At 39.9% G+C, this 23702-nt stretch overlaps 1 long non-coding RNA gene across 1 annotated transcript in view; it reads left to right on the forward strand.

Annotated features, from left to right (window-relative positions):
• LOC122552022 overlaps window positions 1-23702 on the forward strand; it is a 57090-nt gene that overhangs the window by 21923 nt on the left and 11465 nt on the right. Inside the window, exons 2-3 of the long non-coding RNA XR_006312264.1 lie at window positions 587-716; window positions 17428-17532. This is a non-coding gene — a long non-coding RNA (uncharacterized LOC122552022). The remainder of the gene's footprint in view (window positions 1-586; window positions 717-17427; window positions 17533-23702) is intronic.

The following is a 23702-nucleotide window of genomic DNA, read 5'->3' on the forward strand; positions in this document are numbered from 1 at the left end:
GCCTATCACCCTCACCTTAACCTCCTTCCACCTATCGCATTTCCAACGCCCCTCCCCCAAGTCCCTCCTCCCTACCTTTTATCTTAGCCTGCTGGACACGCTTTCCTCATTCCTGAAGAAGGGCTCGTGCCCGAAACGTCGATTCTCCTGCTCCTTGGATGCAGCCTGACCTGCTGCGCTTTTCCAGCAACACATTTTCAGCTCTGATCTCCAGCAACTGCAGTCCTCACTTTCTCCTTTTAAATTTTAGATGGCAACTTAAGGAATGCTGATTAGGACACACTGATAAGTGATTCTGACCAAAACAAGCCTGCTACCTCAGGACATGTAACTTTCAGAAACAAGTCCTAAAAGAGGTGTCATTTCACACATTAATTTAAGGAAGAGATTTAACATTTGTTCCAAGTAGCTGCCAAAGAGGAAGCAAATCTGCCCAACAGGGTCACTTACCTTTAAGGAATTCTGGAATATATAGAGCCCCTTGAAATTGCTTCCTCTTTTAACTCTATCTGAGAAAAACAGCAATGACAAGGTTTATTTCTTTTTATCGATATTTTGCATAACACTTTGATCTCTTTTAACTTAGGCCACTTCTTCTGCTCTGCAATTCAATCTGATGCTTATTGCTGTCAATCCAAGGTGTAATCTCAAAATCTGCTGGATGTTCAGACATATGGTTTACCATGTGAAGACAATTCAAGTAAATATCTGGTCAGGTATGTTAGAATGTAATGGCTTAAGTCGCACAAAATATTGAAACTGGTCTGGTATTTTGTTGGGCTTAACTGCACATAATTCTTCCACTTGGAGAATGCAGAATAGGAAATACTGTGAAATTCATGCAGTTGCTCCTTGAACTAAAGCCATAATCAGGCGCTTGTGTCACTTATTACGGGCTATTTGAGAGATAAATATCACTAACCCTCCCCACCTCCACCATATTATATATGACAAGTGCAAATTGTTGCCCTGAAGCCTGCAGTCAACACACAATTGTTTCAGCAGTTTCATTGCACCACCCATCGATGTGTTGCTTTAATTTTGCACAAATTACTAATTGTACTTTCTGTTATTTTTTCTCTTTAAAATATGTAGAGGATAGCACTTGAAAATGGATAATGAGGATAAACATACTAATGAGATGACTTTCAGGGCCCCTCAGTTTGCACTTGTAGAAGGAAAATATGACAGTAGGTGTTAAGAGAAAATTGCTTCCAGTCCTCATTAGACAGTATATTTGATTGCTTCATGATCTGCTCTGCTATTCATCAGTAAATTAATTGGTGAGGTAGAAAAGTATTAAGAGGTGTAGAATTTTCTTTCTGGTTCTTTAAATAAAACTGATCAACAAGGCATCAGTGCACAAAGCAGCTTGAGGACAGGCATGTAGAACAGTTTTTCTTATAGCAGAGTAAAATAAAAAAAAGTGCTGTTAAACCAAGGAACCATATCCTTAAGAATTCCAACAAATTATTATGCTGAACCTTGATTTAGTTTCTTACCTGTGACAATCTTAGTGATAGCTGATGATTCCTTTAAGCACTAATATGCTGCAGAGTAGTCAGTATACTAAATTAAGAGAGGACATTATTTGGAGATTTGAGGTTGAATATGGCAATATTAAAATCAAAAAAGCATTAGCAATCTGATTTTTCTACACTCTAAGGGCTACCATAATAGCTGGCAAGATGACTTAATTGGATAAGAGTCCAAACATCAGATTCTCGCTGTTGAGATAAACTTTAATAATTAAGACTTTCCTCTTGAGTTGTGTTTCATGCCATCAGGAGATGGGAATCCTATGTGCATCTCATTAATTACATAACTTGCTGCAATTAACTTTGTTTTTCCAATAAACATGCATCCAGTTAAGACACTTGATGCTTCAATTGCATGTAACAGGTGAATACCTGTCGAGTCAGTTGTCTGCCTGTATCGTAGCTGTTTCTCGCTGAAAATTTTCAATGTTCATTGTTTTCACTTTGGTTATAAGCTCTGCAATAGCAGAATGTACATCCAAGAGACAAGGCAGGCTGTGTCTCTGAGTCATCACAGAAGTCAGCTGGAGAACTTTAATACATTAACTTCTGCTTTGGAGTGGCAACTTAGCGCAGAAGGCAAGGTTGCAAGGAACAGTGAAAGTATCAATGGGAAATGAGGGTACATGTTACTGAAGGGCAGGGTGCTGCACCAATGCCAGACGTAGTACATGTGCCTACATATGGTGAAAAGTTTTGTTTTGCATGCAGTACAGGCAGATCATACCATACAAAGTGCATTAGGGTAATAAAACAGTGCAAAGAATACAATGTTACAGCTGCAGAGAAGGTGCACAAAGAATGAGATCGACATTAAATTTAAATGTGGAGTCATCCATTCTGAAGTCTAATAACAGCAGGGAAGAAGCTGTTCTTGACTGTGTCAGTATGTGTGTTTCAGCTCTGTAACTTCCGCCTGAAGTGTTATCCAGCTGCAGACAAATTCGGCACATAGATCTATGTCCTGCTTAAGCAAAGACGCATGCCCTAGACATGTCTCTGCGCCACTTGTACAGCTTCTTGCTTGCAGTGAGAAGTATGTAATCATAAGATAATTACACCCATCCCCGCCACCCTCCCCCCACCGACCCCTACCTCTCCAACCACCCGACCCCATCCTTTCCTGGGCATTGGCACATGTGACACCATGTAAGATGCTCAGTGCCACAGTTTAACTCTAAAATGTTAAATCTCAGCCTTAATGTTGAGTGAAGTCATCGCTGTTCCCTTTCAGAGGATACTGTGAACAGGAGGCCATACCAGCACATGGGCTCTACAAGCCAAAATTCACATTTTTGGACCTAATCACCAAAGAGTAGTGCAGTAGGAGGCCAAGCTTCTCATAAAGAGTGTCATAATCTTCTGCAACAAAGAACCTCCTGTCTGCTACCTGATTTTCCTTCTAATGTTCCTCAAAAACAACTCTGAATTTTTAAGAAATAAGCCACTTACAGATTGCAACAGAGGACATCAGCTGCATCTCCGAGGCGACTGTTGCCCTCTGCTTAAATAGAGAGCAGTACACTCATCCTCACTGCCTCAGCAATCAACAGATTGTTGGTAGTTTCCTTCACACATACATTCTAAGATACCTATTGCTGCAGTTGCAGAAGCTTCTGTTATTGTTCTTCCTTCCATCTAGAAGCAAGAAGTAAGAATGGGTCCCATCGCAAATAGAGAAAGTTGACTGCAAGATTACAGACATGCCAGACTCACTTTTGGCAATCTAGGCAGCAAATGATCTCATAATCTAGGTGGCTGTAGTTGACAACTCTTTTTGCACCTTTTCTCAGTTACCAATCAAAGCAGGTAGTTCTACTGGGTCACACATCAGACAGTGCGTGCATCAGTAGAATGCTGCCACAAACAGATCAATTAAATGGAAGGTGTCCAGAAAAGGTAAGGGAAAGTCTAAGACATGAGATTAGCTACCTGCTAGCTGTGTTACAACCAACTCTTTGCATATAAAAACATTTTACTGTGGATGTGGTGTACCAGAAAAATGATCAGGAAAATTTATGAAGTAAATCTACAGTATGGACAAATAACTCACAACCAGTGGGGTTAATTTATCATCTCAGCTGATCTGAAAACATTTAAGCCACAATTTGTCTTATCATCCTGAACTCAGCGCTTTCAAAATGACAGCAGCATTTTATTATTTTTTGATCCAGAATATTCTTGAGTCTTTCTAATCGATGTGTATTCATTTCCATGCAAAAAAAGAAACAAAAATTCTATTTAGTTGCAGGAATATGCTGTCACAAGGACTCAGATTAAATACTGACAGAAGAAACTATTCCATGCTGAGTGTCAGCAGTTAAGTGCTTGCTAGTAAGACTTATAAAACTTCTAAATCTAATTTTTTTTTGTAAATCCATAATAGTAAGTAGGGTGAGGGTACTTTTTTTGTGTTTTGCTGAGATCTATCTTTTGATTATTTTTTATAATATAAAACATATGTATTAAGTCATCCAACAGCAGTGTTTTTAGAGCAATAAGAGTGTTCTATTTCCTAGGACTGTAGATGAAGGTTCAGAGATGGCTTTTAGCAGAAAGATGTGCTCTTCCTGTCAGATATGGGAGATTAAGGAAAATTTCAATATTCCTGATGATTATGTCTGCAGGAAGTGTGTCTGATTGCAAATCCTATCGGATCACATGGATCAGTTGGAGCAGCAGTTAGAAGCAATGTGGAATTCACAGGAAGCAGGGGGTGTGATGGATGGCAATTTCAGGAAGGTAGACAAACCACAGATTCAGTCAGGTAGATGGGTTACCTCTGGGAGAGGTAGGCAGGTAGTGCAGGATCCCCATCTCAAACAAGTGTGCTATTTTGGAAAATGTAGGAGGTGATAGATTCTCTGGGGAATGTAGCACTGACAACCTGGTTTCTGGTACTGAAACAGGCTCTATTGTAGCGAGCAGTATGTCAGGTTCCAGATGATAGGGGACTCTGTAGTCAGGAGCACAGACAGACATTTGTGAAGCTGAAAGCAAAACAAGAAAATAGTGTGTTGCCTCCCCGCTATCATCGTCAAGGATATCTCATAAAGTATACAGAATATTCTCAAAGGGGAGAGGACCATCAGGAGATCATTGTTAACAATGGTACCAACGACATAGTAAGAGAAAGGTATGACATGCTGAAGAGAGAATACAGGAAGTTAGGCAGGAGGTTAAAAAGTAGTAATATCTGGATTATTCCAGGTGCCATGTGCTAGTGAGAGTAGGAACAAGAGGAAAGAGCAGATGCATGTGTGACTGAAGGGCTGGTGCAGGGGGCAGGGATTCACATTTTAGGATCATTGGAATTTCTTCTGGGGAAGAAGTGGCCTGTAAAATGAGGAAGGTTTGCAATTGATTTGGAAAGGGACCAATATCTTGGAGATTTGCTATTGCTACTCGTGAGGCTTTAAGTAGGGGACCCAAAGGGATAGTGAGAAAAGTGATAAACAGCTTTTGTCTCAGTGCAAGAGGCCTGACAGGCAAGACAGATTTACTCAGGGTGTCGTTGGGAACATGGAACTGGGAAGTCATAGCTATTACAGAACTGTGGCTCAGGGAAGGGCTGGACTGACAGCTTAATGTTCCAGGATGTACATGCTATAGGAAGGATAGAAAAAGGGGCAAGACAGGAGGAGAAGGTGTTTTTGTTTTGGGATAACATTAGGAGGATATGCCTAGGAGTGCATCCAGTGAAGTTATTAGGGTGGAACTGAGAAATAAGAAAGGGATGATCACCTTATTGGGATGGTACTATAGACCGTCCAACAGTCAGCAGGAAATTGAGAAGCAAATTTGTAAGGAGATCTGAGATATCTGTAAGATAAAGTTGTAATGGTAGGGGATTGTAACTTTCCAAACATAGACTGGGGCTGCCACAGTGTTAAGGGCTTGATGGGCAGGAAATTGTTAAGTGTGTACCAGAAAATGTTCTTATTTAAAATGTGGATGTACCTCCTCAAAAAGGAGCAAATCTTGACCTGTTCTTGGGAAATAAGGCAGGGCAGGTAACTGAGGTGTCAGTAGGGGAGCACTTTGGAACCAGTGATCATAACTCTATTAGTTTTTAAATAGTTATGGAAAAGGATAGACCGATCTGACAATTAAAGTTCTAAATTGGAGGAAAGCCAATTTTTACAGTATTAGGCAAGAACTTTCCAAAGTTGATTGGGAGAGACATGGCACAAGTAAAGGGACAGTTGGAAAATGGGAGGAGTTCAAAAATTAGGTAACAAGAGTTCAGAGACAGTTTAGATTTTAGATTTTATTGTCATGTGTACTCAAGTACAGAAGTACAGGAGTATAGTGAAAAGTTTGTAATGTTACGACACACAGTTACATCTTAGGTACTAAGGTACCTATTTACAAATTAGTTACGTAAAACATTAAGCATTACTTTATAGAATAAATAGAAAAATAAAGAAATAAGGTGGTAGTTAACATTAAAGCCTTCCTTAATTTAAGTTAGGAAAATAAAGGAATAAATTAAAGGTTCAGCAGTCTTTGATGAGTCCTCTGCTTAGCTTGCTCTCCGGGAGACCTCACATGACTGTTCTTGATGCCACTGCCACAGATATCAGGGTATCTCCCTCACCGCTCACTTTTCCCAAATTGGGTGACAATGCTGCTGCTGCTGCTGAAGCTGCTGCCTGTCTGATCTCCCACAATGCCTTGGGAACATGCCCGGGCAGGACTCATTTGCATACCAAGCTGAGAGACTGTAATGAGCCACCGAGAGACAGGCTGATATGCACCACAAGCTGCCAAGAGACCAGGCCAAGACCTCCTGAGAGACCAGGCCGAGACATGGTCATAAGTTACTGAGGGACCAAGTCAACATACTGCTGAGAGACCAGGCCAAGACCTCCTGAGAGACCAGGCTGAGAGCCACAGAGAAACTGGGCCGACATACTGTCACGAGCTGCTGCAAGACCAAGTCAAGACACCACCACAGTGGAGGTGAAGAAACACTAAGAGATAAAGAAGAGAAAGAGAAAAAGAGAAGGAAATCAGAAGTTAACAGGCTGAATGGAGGAACTCTGGCTCAAGCATCGTACTTCAATCTAATCTAATCTAATCTAATCTAATCTAATGTAATCTAATCTAATGTAATCTAATCTAATGTAATCTAATCTAACTCTGGCTCAAGCATCGTACTTCACCTTCATCCTGGGATGCAATAAGAGGTATAGTTAGTACGTTTGCAGATGACACCAAAATTGGAGGTGTAGTGGACAGCGAAGAAGGTTACCTCACAGTACAATGGGACTTTGATTAGATGGGCAAATGAGCTGAGAAGTGGCAGATGGAGTTTAGTTCAGTTAAATATGAGGAGCTGCATTTTGGAAAGATAAATTAGGGCAGAACTTTTACACTTAATGGTAAGATCCTGGGGACTGTTGCTGAACAAAGAGTTCATTAGAACTAGAGTTGCAGGTAGACAGGTGGTGAAGAAGACATTTGATACACTTGCCTTTATTGCTCAGTGCATTGAGTATAGGAGTTGGGTTGTCATGTTATTGCTGTACAGGACATTGATTTAGGAATACTGTGTTCAATTCTGGTCTCCCTGCTACAGGAAAGATGTTGTGAAATTTGAGAGGGTTCAGACAAGACTTACAAGGATGCTACCGGGATTGGAGGGTTGAAGTATAGGGAAAGGTTGAATCGGCTGGGGCTATTTTCTCTAGAGTGGTGGAGGCTGAGACTTTGAAAAGGTTATAAACCTTATTGAGATTCATAGAATCATGAGGGGCATGGATAGGGTGCATAGCAAAAGTAGTTGAATCCAAACTTAGAGGGCATAAGTTTAATTTAAGAGGAGAAAGATTTAAAAGGGACCTAAGGGGCAACTTTTTCATGCAGAGGGTAGTGTATGTAAGGAATGAGCTGCTAGAGGATGTGGTTGAAGCTATACAATTCCACCTTGAAAGAATATCTGGATGGGTACATGAACAGGAAGGCTGTAAAGGGATATGGACCAAATGTTGGCAAATGGGACCAGGATAACTTGGGATAACTGATCAGCATGAACGAGTTGGACCGAAGGGTCTGTTTTGGTGCTGTACAGCTCTATGATTCTATAAATGACGTCATTTATTTTAAAAATCACCAAAATGAATATCCATGCTCCACTACTACAAATAACTTTTAAGTTTAATCTTTATGTATTATAACTTTCAACATATGTAAAGTCCTATATTGTTAGATAAATGTTAAGATAGTTAAAGGAGTGAGTTTATTGGTTCATGTTTATATACATACTGTATAACACATTATTTTGCAAGTCAAAATAACGAGGTACAATAGCCGGGCACATCAGGAGAGCAACATAGAACTAGAGGAAATAGGAGCAGGAATAGGCCATTCAGTCCTTTGAGCCTACTCCACCATTCAATATGACTCTGGCTGATCATCCAACTCAGTACACTGTTACTATTCTCTTCCCATAGTCTTTGATTGTTTAGCCCGAAGAACTGTATCTAATTCCTTTTTGAAAACATTCAATGATGATTCCACACATTCACCACTCTCTGGGTGAAGAAATTTCTCATTATCTCAGTCCCAAATAGTCTATCGTTAAACTGTGACCCCACTTCTGAATTCCAGGGTCATCAGGAACCCCCTGTCTAGTCTTGTTTTTATAGTTTCTAATGATATTCCCCTTGATTCTTCTGATTGCCAGTGAAGTAAATCATACTGATCCAATATCTTCATATGTCAGTCCTGCCATCCCTAGTAAGCCTTTGTTGCACTCTCTCCACGGCCAGAATGTCTTTCTTTAGGAGACCAAAGCTGCGCACAGTCCTCCAAGTATGGTTTCATCAATGCCCTGTACAACTGCAGCAAGATATCAATGCTCCAGTACTTGAGCAGTCTCCCTATGAAGGCCAACATACCATTTACCTTCTTCATCACCTGCCGCACCCGCAAGCTTAGTTTCAGCGACTGGCGTACAAAGGTACGCAAGTCTTGTTACACCGCTCCCTTTCTCATTCTTTTACCATTCAGAGCATAATCTGCCTTCCTGCGTTTGTTGTGAAAGAGGATAACATCACAGTTGTCCACCTTATTATTATTTTTTCCATACATTTGCTCACTCAATCAATTTGTCCAAAATGTAAACTTAAGCATCTCTGTAGCCCCCTGATAGTTCACCCTCCCACCCAGAATTCTGTTTCTGAAGATATTGCATTTAGATCCCTCATGTACTTCATTAATATTTTGAATGGCTGAGATCTAAGTACTGAGGTATTCCACTAGTCACTGTCTGCCATTTGGAAAAAAGACCTGATTATTCCTTCACTTTGTTTCCAACCTGCCAACCAGATCTTTATCCATGTCAGCATATCAATCAGAATCCAATGCACTTTAATTTTACACATTAATCTCTTGTGTGGGACCTTAGCAAAACCCTTCTGAAAGTCCAAGGAAATCACATCCACTGGCTCCTCCTAATCAATTCTACTTGTTACATCCTCAAAATAAGCCTGTGGCCTTGGCAAGGAATTATATTTTTATGCTGTGCATCCCTACTCAGCATATATGAATAAAGTTAGACCTTACTGATGTAATATGGATCATGTAACTGGAGTCTGGCTTGCTAAAGCTCTATGTAAGAAGTCCTCTCTTAGTTTCCACTGCATATAGTTTTGTCCACTAAAGACTGTTGCTGATAACTCACAAGTGTGTAGATCTCCTATTATACATTAACTAATTCAGTCAGCAATAATTGATTCCTAAATATTATGGAAATATTCTGAATTTACTTCATCCTGCATCATGTACTGTTTTAAAAGTAACTAAATTTAAAATGAGCACAGAGAATGCTGGAAAAAGTCTTGCCTTCAGAATGTTGTGAAGAAGGGTCACACCGGACTCAAAAGTTTAACACTGTTCTCTCTTCACAGATGCTGTCAGACCTGCTAAGTTTCTCCAGCATTTTGTTTTTGTTTCAGATTTCCAACATCCATTGTATTTTGCTTTTATTTAAATTTAAAATATATTATTCAACTATGAAATGCAATAACAGATTCCTAATAGAACATAGAACAGTACAGTGGAGGAACAGGCCCTTTTGACCTGTTGTAACTGACCTGTTATATGGTACTGTATATTACAATTCATCAGAATGTTCAACTGATTACCTTCAATTGGCAGAAGAGCTTTTGCCCAAAATGTCGATTTTCCTGCTCCTTGGATGCTGCCTGACCTGCTGTGCTTTTCCAGCACCAATCTAATCTTGACTCTAATCTCCAGTATTTGCAGTATCCACCTCCTCCTAGTTGATCTATACCTGCTGGATGTACTGCATTCTACCAGTCTTCTGATGTCATCCAATGGTAATACTACACAAGTCAGATCCCAGAAGAAACCCTGCCCTGATAGAGCAAGGGCTGAATCTTAATTTCTTTTGCTAAGTGTCAGTTTTGTCAAGTTTTTCAGAGGGTTTCACATCATGATGGTTGAGGATGTCTATCACCTTATTTAACAACCACCCCCCCCCCCCACCCCACCATTCCTGATGAAGGGCTTTTGCCCAAAATATTGATTTTCCTGATCCTCAGATGCTGCCTGACCTGCTGTGCTTTTCTAGTACCACATTCTCGATTCTAATCTCCAGCATCTGCAGTCTTCACTTTTGCCTGCCTGATGTATTACCTATCTCACCCTTTGGTGCCCTTCTCACACATTTTAGCACCATCATACTGTGTGCCATTTCCAAAACAACTCACCACTCCCTGGATATCCCAGAATTAACCAACATCCATGCTGCAGCATCATCTTTAAAAACATTATTGTACACCCAGGGAAGAGCTCAGTTGGAACTGCCCTGCATGGTACCTGACATTGGCCCTGGACGTGGCAGACAATGGAAAATCGGTGCCTCTGTTTGTGGGTAAGGATTGGAGATGTTGCTGATGGGGACGGAGTGATCCTTTTCTCCCAGGCCAACAGGGGACGCTATTCTACTGAAACCATGCCAACCTGGACCAGGGTTACCATCCAGGCCAGTGCAGTCTCAACCATCTGAAGGAATACACAGAATGTAGGAAGATCAATGACCTTCTCCACTCTACCAATGAAAGTGCCACCATATTTTCATTAATAACTCACATTCACTCTATCTCTACTATAGACCCGCCATTTTCTGCAACATCTTCCACACTCACTCTCATTCTCTCTAACATTTGGCCCTGACTAACCCTGAATCTCTTCTGCACAGCCTACTCACCCACTCAGGACATCTCCACACATGCACCAAAAGTAACAAAGTGTGCCACCCACCTTTCTCTTCCTCACCCATTATGCGTAAAGTTTCCTGACTCTGACCACTGTGAGCTGCTGACTGACCATGCCCAAACCCCTCTACTGGTTTTTTTTACAGTTGGTTACCATAGTGATTAGTCACTAAAACAGATTCATATGAGTCTAGGGATATTCTTTAATTTCTAAGTGTATTTTTTAAACAAAGAGAGAGAAAAAAAGCTCTTTATTTAAGCAACAAAGCCAAGTTTCAAACTGCTCCCCAACACTATCCTTTTTGATCTCCAGCATCTGCAGACCTCGCTTTCTCCTACCATAGTGATTAGTCACTAAAACAGATTCATATGAGTCTGGGGATATTCTTTAACTTCTAAGTGTATTTTTTAAACAAAGAGAGAGAAAAAAAGCTCTTTATTTAAGCAACAAAGCCAAGTTTCAAACTGCTCCCCTACACTATCCTTTTACTATTCATCAATTCCAGTGAAATTTCATGCTTATCACAATTCTTTACATGTTAAAATTAACAGATTGCTTCCACCTTCTTGTCCTCAGGCTGTAGAGACATCTTCATGATGCTTTTCCAAGTCCACCTTTACAAACATTTCACAATATCTTTCACAAAGCACTTCATGAGCCGATTGATCATGTGATGCTGACATGGAGTCCAGTCCTCCACGACACCGAGTGCTGGGGATGAGAATCACGTAACAGTGAATGGGTGTTTGTTTTATTAAAAAAAACCAACAATTCACAAATCACGTTACAGACAAATTGCATTTAATAAACACGTGTTATATGAGAACTATCTGTAATCCTTCTGGTTACCCTTCATCTATATCCCTCCATTCCTTGCATATTCTTGAGCTTATCTAAAATTCCCTTAAATGTCCCTATTGTATCTGCCTCCACTACCACTACCCGTGGCAGTGCATTGCAGACTCCTACCACTCTCTGCGTAAAAAACATGCCCCTCACATCTCCTTTGAACTTTCCCCTTCTCACCTTAAATGTATAAGGTTTTAGACATTTCAGCTCTGGAAGGAAGATTCTGACCATCAACCCTATGTATCTCATTATATTATGGACTTCTATCAAATCTCCCCTCAGTTTCCACCACTCCAGAGAAAACAACCTGATTATTTTTAGCCTCTTCTTATAGTTCATACTCTCTAATCCAGGCAGCATTCTGGTAAACCTCTTCTGCGCCCTCACCAAAGCCTCCACATCCTTCCTATAATGTAGTGACCAAATTTGAATGCAATACTCTGACTCTGACTCTGGTCTAACCAAAATCTTACAAAGCTGCAGCATGACATCCTGATTCTTGTAGTCAATTCCCTGACCAACAAAGCCAAACATGCTATACACCTTCTTTATCACCCTATCTATTTGTGTGGCCACTTTCAGGGAGCTACGGACATATAAGACCATAAGACTATAAGACTTAGGAGCAGAAATTAGGCCATTCAGCCCTTTGAGTCTGCTCTACCATTCATTAATGGCTGATAAGTTTCTCAAACCCATTCTCCTGCTTTCTCCCCATAACCCTTGATCCCCATGATACCCAAGAAACTATCTATCTCAGTCTTAAATATATTCAATGAGCCAGCCTCCACAGCCTTCTGTGGCAATGAATTCCATAGATTCACCACTTTCTGCTGAAGAAGTTTTCATTTATCTCTGTTCTAAAGTGTCTTCCTTTTACTCTAAGGCTATGTATGTACGCCTATGAATTTATCCAGGCAGCATTCTGGTAAATCTCTTCTGTGCCCTCACCAAAGCCTCCACATCCTTCCTATAATGTAGTGACCAAAATTGAATGCAATACTCTAACTGTGGCCTAACCAAAGTCTTATAGAGCTGCAGCATGACATCCTGACTCTTGCACTCAATTCCCTGACCAACAAAGGCAACCCTCTAAGGAGTGCAGTGGAGGCCGGGATATTAAATGTCTTCAAAACAGAGATTGATAAGTTCTTAATCTTGCAAGGAATTAAGGGAGACGGGGAGAGTGCGGGTAAGTGGCGTTGAAATGCCTATCAGCCATGATTGAAAGACGAAGTGGACTCGAGGGGCCGAATGGCCTTACTTCCACTCCTATGTCTTATGGTCTTTATAGTCTTATGCCCTCGGGTCCTAGTCTCTCCTACCAATGGAGACATCTTCCCAACAACCACTCTGTCAAGGCCATTCAGTATTATGTATGTTTCAGTTACATCCTCCTCATCCTTCTAAGCTCCATTGAGAATAAATCCAGAGTCTTGAAACATTCATCACATGTTAAGCTTTTCATTCCTGGGACCATTCTTGTGAACCTCCTCTGAACATGCTCCAGGGCTAATACATCCTTCCTGAGATATGGGGCCCAAATTTGTGCACAATACTCCAAATATGGTCAGACTAGAGCCTTACAGAGCCTCAGAAGTACATCCCTGTTTTTATATTCCAGTTGTCTCAAAAGAATTGCCATCATTGCATTTGCCTTCCTAACTACTGACAGAACCTGCAAGTTTACCTTGAGAGAATCCTGGACTAGAACTCCCAAGACTCTTTGCACTTCAGATTTCTGAATTTTCTTCCCATTTAGAAAATAGTCCATGCCTCAATTCTTCCTACCAAACAGAGTGACCTCACATTTGCCCACGTTGTACTCCATCTGCCATTTCTTGAATCCCGAGATCTCTCTGTACATCAATGTTGTTCAGGGCCGTGCCTTTAATTGTATACTTTTTCTTAACATTTGATCTCTCAAAGTACAGCACCTCACACATACCCAGATTAAACTCCATCTTCCATTTCTCCAACCATTTCTTCAACTGATCTATATCCCAATGTAATCTTTGATAACCTTCTACAGTATCTACAACTCTTTGTATTGTCTGCAAACCTACAAACCTGTCTACATTTTCATCCATATCATTCATATGTATCACAAACTGCAGAGATACCTGTATGGTTCTCTGCAGAATACTGAGGAGAAAGTGAGGTCTGCAGATGCTGGAGATCAGAGATGGAAATGTGTTGCTGGAAAAGCGCAGCAGGTCAGGCAGCATCTAGGGAACAGGAGAATCGACGTTTCAGGCATTAGCCCTTCTTCTGAAGAAGGGCTAATGCCCGAAACGTCGATTCTCCTGTTCCCTAGATGCTGCCTGACCTGCTGCGCTTTTCCAGCAACACATTTCCATCTCTGCAGAATACCACTAGTCACGAACCACCAGCTGGAAAAACACCCTTCCACTATTATCCTCTGTCTTCTATGGATGAGCCAATTCTGAAGCCAAGTCACCATGGATCCCATGCATCTTAATCTTCTTGATGAGCCTACCATGAGGGACCTTGTCAAAAGCCTTACTAAAAATCAGTAGACAACATCCTCTGCTATACCCCCATCAATCCCCTTTGTCACCTCATCAAAAAATCCAATCAAGTTAGTAAGACAGGACTTGCTCTGCACAAACCATTATCCCTAATTAGGTGATGCTTTTCCAAATGCTAACATATAATCATGTTGCACAATCTTAGTTTTGCAATTTTAATTATTTGTTTCATCCACTAGTAGTAAACACGAATTTAGTAAATGAAAACATAATGACTTACATTTAATCGAGGTGCAGTAGAAATTTTCAAACAAGGACATTATCACTAGCTGACAAACTTTTGTCATACAAGTAAAATCTAAACACATGAAGAAAGATTTAACTTTGAAAAATTTTCTTCACTTACAGTCAATCTATGTTCTTTTTGATCAGTCTTTTATGTTACTTTAATAAGTAGAAGTTTCTGGAATTATTGCCAATAGTGTATGAACTAGTCAACTAACTTTCTTTTAAAGGAGAAATCTTCTGTTTTCACTTTTAATCACATCAAATAAAAACCATTAGAATTTAGCTTGAATTATAAATTGTTGATTTTGAATTTTGCTGCTAATCGTTTGAACCGTATAATTGCCAACATATATATAACTATAAGTAGAGGTAATTTATCGCCACCTTCTCAAGTATAACGAGGTTTGGGCAAAAATGCTGGGCCAGAGTGATGCCCAGATCCCATAAATGAATGAAACAGGGAAAAAAAACCTTTCAGATGTGTTTTGTGTTTTGTCTTTGTGTCCTGTTAATAGATAGGGAGAGTCAATATATAACAATTGATTTGCAACTTTTGCTTCGAAAAAAAAATTACTGGAATTTGCTCTTTTCTTTTTTGTTGTAATTAAGATTAATGATGCATTACCATTCATTGCAAAGAATATCTATCAAACCCTTATTTTCACGATGATTATTTTACAAAAGACACAGTTACAAGAATGTTATCTTAAGCCAATGAAAAGTTTCTATTAAAAGTAGTCATGATTCGGAGATGCCGGTGTTGGACTGGGGTGTACAAAGTTAAAAGAGATAAAAGCTGAGATAGAAATAGGTTTATCAGATTAGGCAGGAACTTTTTGATCTCTTGGCAGCAGTCCAGAACTTTATCTCAGAAAATATAGTACATCAAAGTAAATATAATTCTGATACAACCAATGAAATTAATCAACTCTCTTCGAGGCCTCAGTCACCTGCCATCTCTTTGAATAGAGTCTCCTACAGAATTACTGAAACCAACTCAGGGTATTGATTTCATTAATAGCCAACTTTTGCAATGTTCTTCCTGGAGGAAGGTGGGGTTCATTGTGTCTGATGAACCTTTTAATCAAGGCTTAACCTACAATTAGTCTCCAGACCTGGCCTCACAGACAAACAAAACTTCCTTTGGTTAAAACTTCTTTTCTTTTTATTCCAAGCTGTCCCAAAATCCAGATCATAATTCAAAATTGATAAAATAATAAAATGAAAAAATAAAAACACAATCAGCAATACTTTTAACACAAGTTACATTTCCCTTCATGCCAAAATCACCCATTTTTAGAAGTAAACATTTTAAAAGATTTGAGAAGAATACCAAAACTTTTCTTTTCCATTTCTTACTTGGATCATCATGTCCATGACTGAATCTGGCTACTTGAGCTCAATTATGTGAAACTTTGAATTCTCCAATGATACGGCATAAATTAAAGTTGTACAATTTTAATTTAAACTTTACTCTTACCTTATGATAACATTATTTTTGTAATGAGGTGAGAAAATAATAAATGATGGCACTAGCAAATTGCACAACTAAAGTAAGCAAAGTACATTAGTACCAGCTTGATACTGTACCGAAGCAAAGTGTTTATTTTGACAGCATTATAAGTATTGGGCTATTTTTTCACTTTCTGCTCATTTAACAGTCAAGTTGGAGACAGGAAAGTTCCAAGTATGAAGTAAGAACACCTTCCAGTTTTTTTTTAAATGTGAAGAGATGCTATATATCCTTTACTTCAAAATAGTTTTGCCAGGTATTTTCTCATGGTTCTCCAAAGCGGTTGATTTAATTTTGATGTGAGATGGTGGAAATCTAAATATTGCAAGATCCCCTCTAAGAACTATACATATAAATAGATTATTGCTAATCTTCTGCCAGGGAGTTCCTAGCATTTACTTGGGTTGGCTATTACTATACTGGTGGCCAGTTTGTTCGGCTGTATTGAAGGCTAATTTATGATTCAGAATAATATCAAAATTGTGGGTTTGATTCCCATGCTGGCTTAGGTGGACTGGAGACTATCATCTTGTCCTGTCCTTGGATGTGAAAGATGATGACAAAAAAAGAACTGACAAGAAAAGTGGCTAAGGATGAAGCATCAGCAGACAATGAGCCAAGGTGCCTCATTTGGACAGAGTACACATGGAATGAAATGGACTGTTAATCCATGGCCAAAACATTTCAAACTTCATCTCTTCCAGGCATTCCACTAATAATGCATTTGCCATTAGATTGTTGTCTATGTTAATGCCAAAAGCAATGTATGAAAGCAACATAATTGGCACAATACAATAATCCATTTACTTTGTGGAGCGAAATGTTGTATGGAACCAACCACTACTAACTAATGCTTTGGGTAGAGAGCTGCCATCAATCCTTTCTACACAGAGCCCAACGATCGATTTGGTAAACTATGGTACAGGATGAATTTTAATGAGGAGAGGCACATTCTTAACAGAAAATAATTTATTTCATGATAGCAAATGTACAAATTACATTGACTATTTAGACATAATGACTAATTTATCAGGATAACAACTCTGAATCCATTGGGATCCTGAATTAGAATCGTTCTTTCCACACCAAAGGTTATATGATGTCATCAAATTGGATAGAGTTTACTGCAGTCACAAATCTCAAACATTTCAGAACTATTTTGTTCTACAACATCTCATTCCAAGCATTTTTACCCCATGTTTATCATTTGTGCATGGAGACATAGAGCTACATTTACTTTTGCACTACCTCATCCCTCTCTGGAAGTCTCTGAATTCACAAAGACATATAGTCTGGAAGTTTCACAATCTTTCATAAAACTTTCTCTTCAGAATGGAAGACTGGTAGGTTTTTGACTTGAGGACTCTGATCTTGATCTTAACTAGTTTGCAAAATATTTATCAGCTGTCTTTCCCAGAGCATGTTGTTCCTTCTAAAGCTAATAGTTACTCCAGTACTTTACCTGGAAGATCCTTTATCATCTGAATTTCCTTTGCAGAGGAACTCTACCATGCTACATTGGGTATTCTCCCCATACCATCATCTAGAGAAATTTCACTCTCATGAATCTCTTTCATAGAAGATGACAGCTCAGTGGAAATAGGTACATTTCTTTTTACAGTATCCTAGATATCTGATCCAGGTAATTTCTTCTTAACCATTTAACCTTTGCTTTTCTGAGTAACAATGCTGTATCTCTGTATTTCCTATGGGGGATTTACCTGCTAAAATGAATATTTGTCAGCTTTTTATAGGCAAAATGAACATTCTCCTGCCATTACATAAAACACATTCCCTTCATGATTTTCCAGAAAGGCAGATGGCTGTGGTCTAAATAAATCTTTGCAAAAAAATCATGATCTTAAATGTCTTCTAACTATTTGTGTTTGCTAGATTGTGTCTTTTTTAACTTTAAAATCACCCTTTTATTGCGTTAATTCTATTTTGTGACGTTTTCAGTGCTATAGCCCTGATATAAATTAAACTGTGGCCCTTAATTTTGCTACTCTGGTTGTGTCTCTTCATACGTATTCCTTAAGGCATAGACCTCATGGTGAACAATTAGATCTCCTTTCTTCTATCTTTCCTCACCTGGTTCTTTGCACTGTTAATTTATAGGTTTTCTCCTTGTTTATCAGAAATTCTTAAATGAAGTCTGAGGCAGTTTCTTTCCATCCTAACATTGAATCAGGGACTGCCCCATCTTGTGGAGATCCTAAAACCTCCGTAACTATGATTAGGTCCTTTTTTAAGCTCACACAACTTATCAGGTCTGAAGAGATGTTTTTGACACGGAACACTATTTTTTCTTTATGTCTTCCATGAGTTCTGCATATTTTTGTTTGTTCAAGCATTTTCAGCTGCTGACTTACTTCTTTTATGATTCATTCATGAGATATGGCTGTGATTACTACAAAGCTGCCTTGTATTTAACATTGCTTAGAGGACTTAACTTCTGAAGAATTGTGGAAAAATAATCATGCCTTGTAAAAATACATGGGGTGATATCATCAAAAGAAGATATTGCAAGTTCACTGTGGGTATTAGATATTTTTTGAGAAAAAAATCCTCTAAATTACATTACTAGTGATAACTACCTGTTTTGCTGTAGACTGTGCTGCTTTGAACAATTACTGACTGAGAGACATTCTTATTTCATCTAGTCCAGTTGGAGGAAAGCTTACTAAGAATAAGTTGCCCAGATGATCTCTACCATTTCTGAAAAGGAAATCAGCAATAATAATGCAAGTTGAAATCTATTTGCTTTTTGAAAGAGTAATTGAAAGAACATCTCAAGATTTTATTTCCTGAGCAGCCTGTACATATAAGCCTTCAGAGACAACCAGGCATAATTGGTGTCTTGACAACATGCGTGGCACGGTGGCTCAGTGGTTAGCACTGCTGCTTCACAGTGCCATGGACCTGGGTTTGATTCCAGCCTTGGATGACTGTCTGTGTGGAGTTTGCACATTCTCCCTGTGTCTGCGTGGGTTTCCTCCGGGTGTTCCAGTTTCCTCCCAAAGTCCAAAGATGTGCAGGTTAGGTGAATTGACTGTGCTAAATTGCCCATAGTGTTCAGGGATGTATAGGTTAGGTGGATTGGTCGTGGGACTGTAGTGCAATAGGGTGGGGGAATGGGTCTGGGTGAGATGCTCTTTGGAGAGTCAGTGTGGGCTTATTGAGTTTCCACACTCTGGTCTGATGGAACATCAAGCCAATACATTCTGGAAGAGCTCACTTAATAATATTTTGCCTTCAAGAATAAGCAACTGACCAAGTTTTATTTTAAGAATTACCAATCTATACAGAGGAATCAGTTTTCTCTGTTTCTGAAATGTTTATGTGTATTTGCATATGTGGTTGAGAGATTTCCACAGGGTGGTAGAAAGTGAGGACTGCAGATGCTGGAGATCAGAGTCAAGTGTGTGGTGCTGAAAAAGCATAGCAGATCAGGCAGCATCCGAGGAGCAGGAGAGTCGAGGTTTTGGGCATAAGCCCTTCATCAGGAGACAAATGTTTGCAGTTCTGTATCACTGGCTGTGTGTGCTAACCAACTATTGTATCTTTGTTGAATAAGCTTTGATTTGATAATATGCCCATAATATGTATTTACTGTAAACTCTGGTTGATAGATCAATTTGTTTGAAACTTGATATGGCTTGGTTAGTTTGTGACACACAGAGGAATGAGACTTATCGATGGTGCTCTTATTTCCACTTCCACTTCCACTTCCACTTGACCTTGAAAAGGTGATGGCGATCCGAGTTTTTGAGCTGCTGAGGAGTCCATCATGTGTACATATCCACAGTGCTCTTAGGAAGGGAATTTCAGGATTTTGATCCTGCAACAGTGAAGAAATGTTAATATAGTTCCAAGTTAGGTGATAGGTGGCTTAGAGGAAAATATGCAGGCAGTAGTATTTCAACACATCTGTAGCCTTTGTCATTCAAATGTTTGTGTTTGTCAATTTAGAAAGTACTGTTTAATGAGCCTTGGTGAGTTGTTGCTGTGCATCTTGTAAATGATACAGACATCTGCTACTGTGTGTTTGTGGAGAAAGAAGTGAACATTACAAGTGTTACATGGTTCATCAATCAACTGGAAAATAAAACAAAGAATTGAGGATGTTGAAAATTTGAAACAAAAACAGATATTGCTGGAGAAACTCAGCATGTCTGATAGCAACTGTTGGAGAAATCACAGTACCTCTAAATGTTTCAAATTTGGTGACTCTTCAACTGATGACACCAGACCTGCTGAGTTTCTACAGAAATTTCTGTTTAGATTAGATTACCGACAGTGTGGAAACAGGCCACTTGGCCCAACACGTCCACACTGACCCTCCAAAGAATAGCCCACCCAGACACATGGTCCTACTCTGTATTTACTCATGCACCTAACACTATGGGCAATTTAAAATGACCAATTTACCTAACCTGCACATCTTTGGATTGTGGGAGGAAACAGGAGTACCTGGAGGAAACCCATGCAGACATAGAGAGAATGTGCAAACTCCACACAGGCAAAGTTGCCCGAGGCTGGAATTGAACCCAGATCACTGGCATTGTAAGGCAACAATGTTAACCGCTGAGCTTTGTCCTGGAGTTCTTGAGTGTTGCTAGGGCTACCCCCATTTAAGCAAGTGGAAAATATTCCATCACATTCCTGACTTATGTTTTCTAAATGGTGGACAGGTTTTAAGGAATCAGGTGAGTTACTCACTACAGAATTCCTAGCCCCTGACCTTCTGTTGCAATCATAGAAATTATAAGGTCAGTCCAGTTCAGTTTCTTGCCCAATAGTAATATTGGATGCTGATAGTGGGAAATGTATGATAGAATACAAATCACTAACAGAATATATTATTGCATGGCAGAGCAAGACTGAAGAACTGAATGGCCTATTTTTGTTCCCTATTTGTATGGGCATATGTTTCGGATGTTGGTTTGCTCACTGAGCAGAAAGGTTCATTTCCAGATGTTTCGTTACCCTACTAAGTAACATCTTCAGTGGACCTCAAGTGAAGTAATGCTGAAAATTCCTGCTTTCTATTTATATGTTTGGGTTTCTTTGGGTTGGTGAAGTCATTTCCTGTGGTGATGTTATTTCCTGTGGTGAAGTCACTTCCTGTTCTTTTTCTCAGGGGGGGTAGATGGGGTCTAACTCTACGTGTTTGTTGATAAAGTTCCGAGTGGATTGCCATGCTTCTAGGAAATCTCATGTGTGTCTTTGTTTGGCTTATCCTAGGATGGATGTGTTGTCCCAGTCGAAGTAGTGCCCTTCCTTATCTGTATGTAAGGATACTAGTGAGAGAGGGTCATGTGATTTTGTGGCTAGTTGATGTTCATTTATCCTGACGGCTAATTTTCTGCCTGTTTGTCTGGCAGTCATTTCCAAGATGTCTTTGATGTATGGGAGAGTGGCTAGGCTTTCTGGATGTATTTTGTCTGCTTGTTTGGGTTTGTTGCTGAGAAATCGGCAGACTACTCAGACCTCTTGGCATCATGGTAGCCCACAAACTCACCAACACACTAAAATAGCAGCTAATGAACTTGAAAGACCCTAAAAAGATAACGAGCAAAACTAATCTCATTTACAAAATACCATGCAAGGACTGTAACAAACACTACATTGGACAAACAGGCAGAAAACTCGCCACCAGAATACATGAACTACCAAATAGCCATAAAAAGACATGACCCTCTCTCACTAGTATCCTTACATACAGATAAGGAAGGACACCACTTCGACTGGGACAACACATCCATCCTAGGACAAGCCAAACAAAGACATGCACGAGATTTCTTAGAAGCATAGCAGTCCAATCGGAACTCTATCAACAAACACAGAGTTAGACCCCATCTACCACCCCCGAGAAAAGGTACAGGAAGTGACTTCACCACAGGAAATAACATTACCACAGGAAATGACGTCACCAACTCAAAGAAACCCAAACATATAAATAGAAAGCAGGAATTTTCAGCATTGCTTCGCTTGAGGCCCACTGAAGATGTTGCCTAGTAGGGTAACAAAACATCTGGAAATGAACATTCCTACTCAGCGAGCAAACCTACATCCAACATCTCAACTTGAGCTACAAATCTTCTCAAAATTCATATATTTTGTTTAGAATCTCCTGCAGAAAGTTATCTACTGCCTTTACCTCCCAATCAATGAATCAGTACTCCTCCATGTTGAAAACTATTTGCAGCAACCACTGAGGGAGGCAAGCACACAGAAAGTACTCTGGCTGGGGGCCTTCAATGTGATTCACCAAGGTGGTTCAGTAGCAGCATTAGTGACTGAACTGGCTGTATCCCAAAGAGACTACAGCAGGTAGTGAGAGAACCAATAAGAGGGAAAAAGAAAATTGACCTTTTCCTCTCCAGTCTTCTTGTAAAAATCTTAGTATCAATTGGGGTGACGACCAACTTTTTATTGAGAAACCAAATTCCCCTCTCCAATTTGAGAATACCAACATGCCGAATGGGATAGATCTTGAATAGATCTACAACTCAAGAATAGGCATCCATGGAATGCTGTAGCAATTGGCAACTACAATCTGTGACCTCATGGCCTGGTATGTCCCGTCTCACGGTAGGAGATTATCATAGTAACAAAGAAGAGTATAAGAGGCTATGCCAACAACCTCATTAGACATAAATAAAAATGTGCGGTAAATCAATAATTTTTGGATCAAACGAGAGTCAAGGAATTTGGAATAGAAACTGAAAGAACTGCAGATGCTGTAAATCAGAAACAAAAACAGAAGTTGCTGATAAAGATCAACAGGTCTGGCAGCATCTGTGAAGAGAAATCAGAGTTAACGTTTTGGATCCGGTGTCCCTTCCACAGAACTGATGGTAATTAGGAAAATGCTGGTATACAGAAGACCCTCGATTATCCGAATACCAATTATTCAAATATCAGATTATCCGAAGGAGATCTCGAGGTCCTGATAGAAACTTTACATCAAAGACGTGTGTCCAACACCGATCACGTCTTTTGTTTACAGTGATTTAAAGCGCTGCTGAAAACAGTCCTGGACTGATGGGAGCACAAGTACCTTCTCTAAATGATTGACCTCCCACCCACCCCCTCTCTTTCTCTCTCTCTCTCTCTTTCTTCCAACACTTTCCCTGGAATTCTACACAAGCGTGTACTCTACACCCTCTTTCCCTAGATAATCTCTCCAGCATTGTCCTGTACAGGGCAAAGATGGAAACTGTCAAAAAGTTGCAGTAAAAATTGTGTGCATGTGTGTTTGTGCTATTTGGAGACTCACCCCCTAAAAGATGGTAGCATCAGCAGCAGCAGCAGTCTTATTGTTGGTGTCCAGTCCGTCTGCCCCAGAGAAGGGTTGTAGAGTGGGGGCAGGAGAGATTGGGGTCGGGCACTCACATACGCTGTGATGCTGCCTGATCTCCTGAACAGGGAGCAGACTTTACAGAAAACTCTCAGCCCTAGAGGAAAGGCATTGAATTGATTAACTGAATAATCAATTATTCGAATGAAATTGTGCCCACCCATCTCATTCAGATAATCGAGGTTCCTCTGTATATGCAGAAAATAGGGTGGGAGGAGGGGTAAGGAGTAAACAATGTGAGGGGATAGGTTCCAAAGAGAGAGAGAAGAACAATTGGACAGACAAAGAAGTCGCAAACAATCTGGCTGGGAGGATGAATAGTTGTTAATGGAGACGGTTAGTGGCTAACATTGTTGTGTGTAATGGCAGACTACATGATAACAAGGCCTGGTGTATGAGGCTGGGGG

This window comes from Chiloscyllium plagiosum, chromosome 7, assembly GCF_004010195.1.
Source record: "Chiloscyllium plagiosum isolate BGI_BamShark_2017 chromosome 7, ASM401019v2, whole genome shotgun sequence".
In the NCBI taxonomy this organism is placed as follows: Eukaryota; Metazoa; Chordata; class Chondrichthyes; order Orectolobiformes; family Hemiscylliidae; genus Chiloscyllium; species Chiloscyllium plagiosum.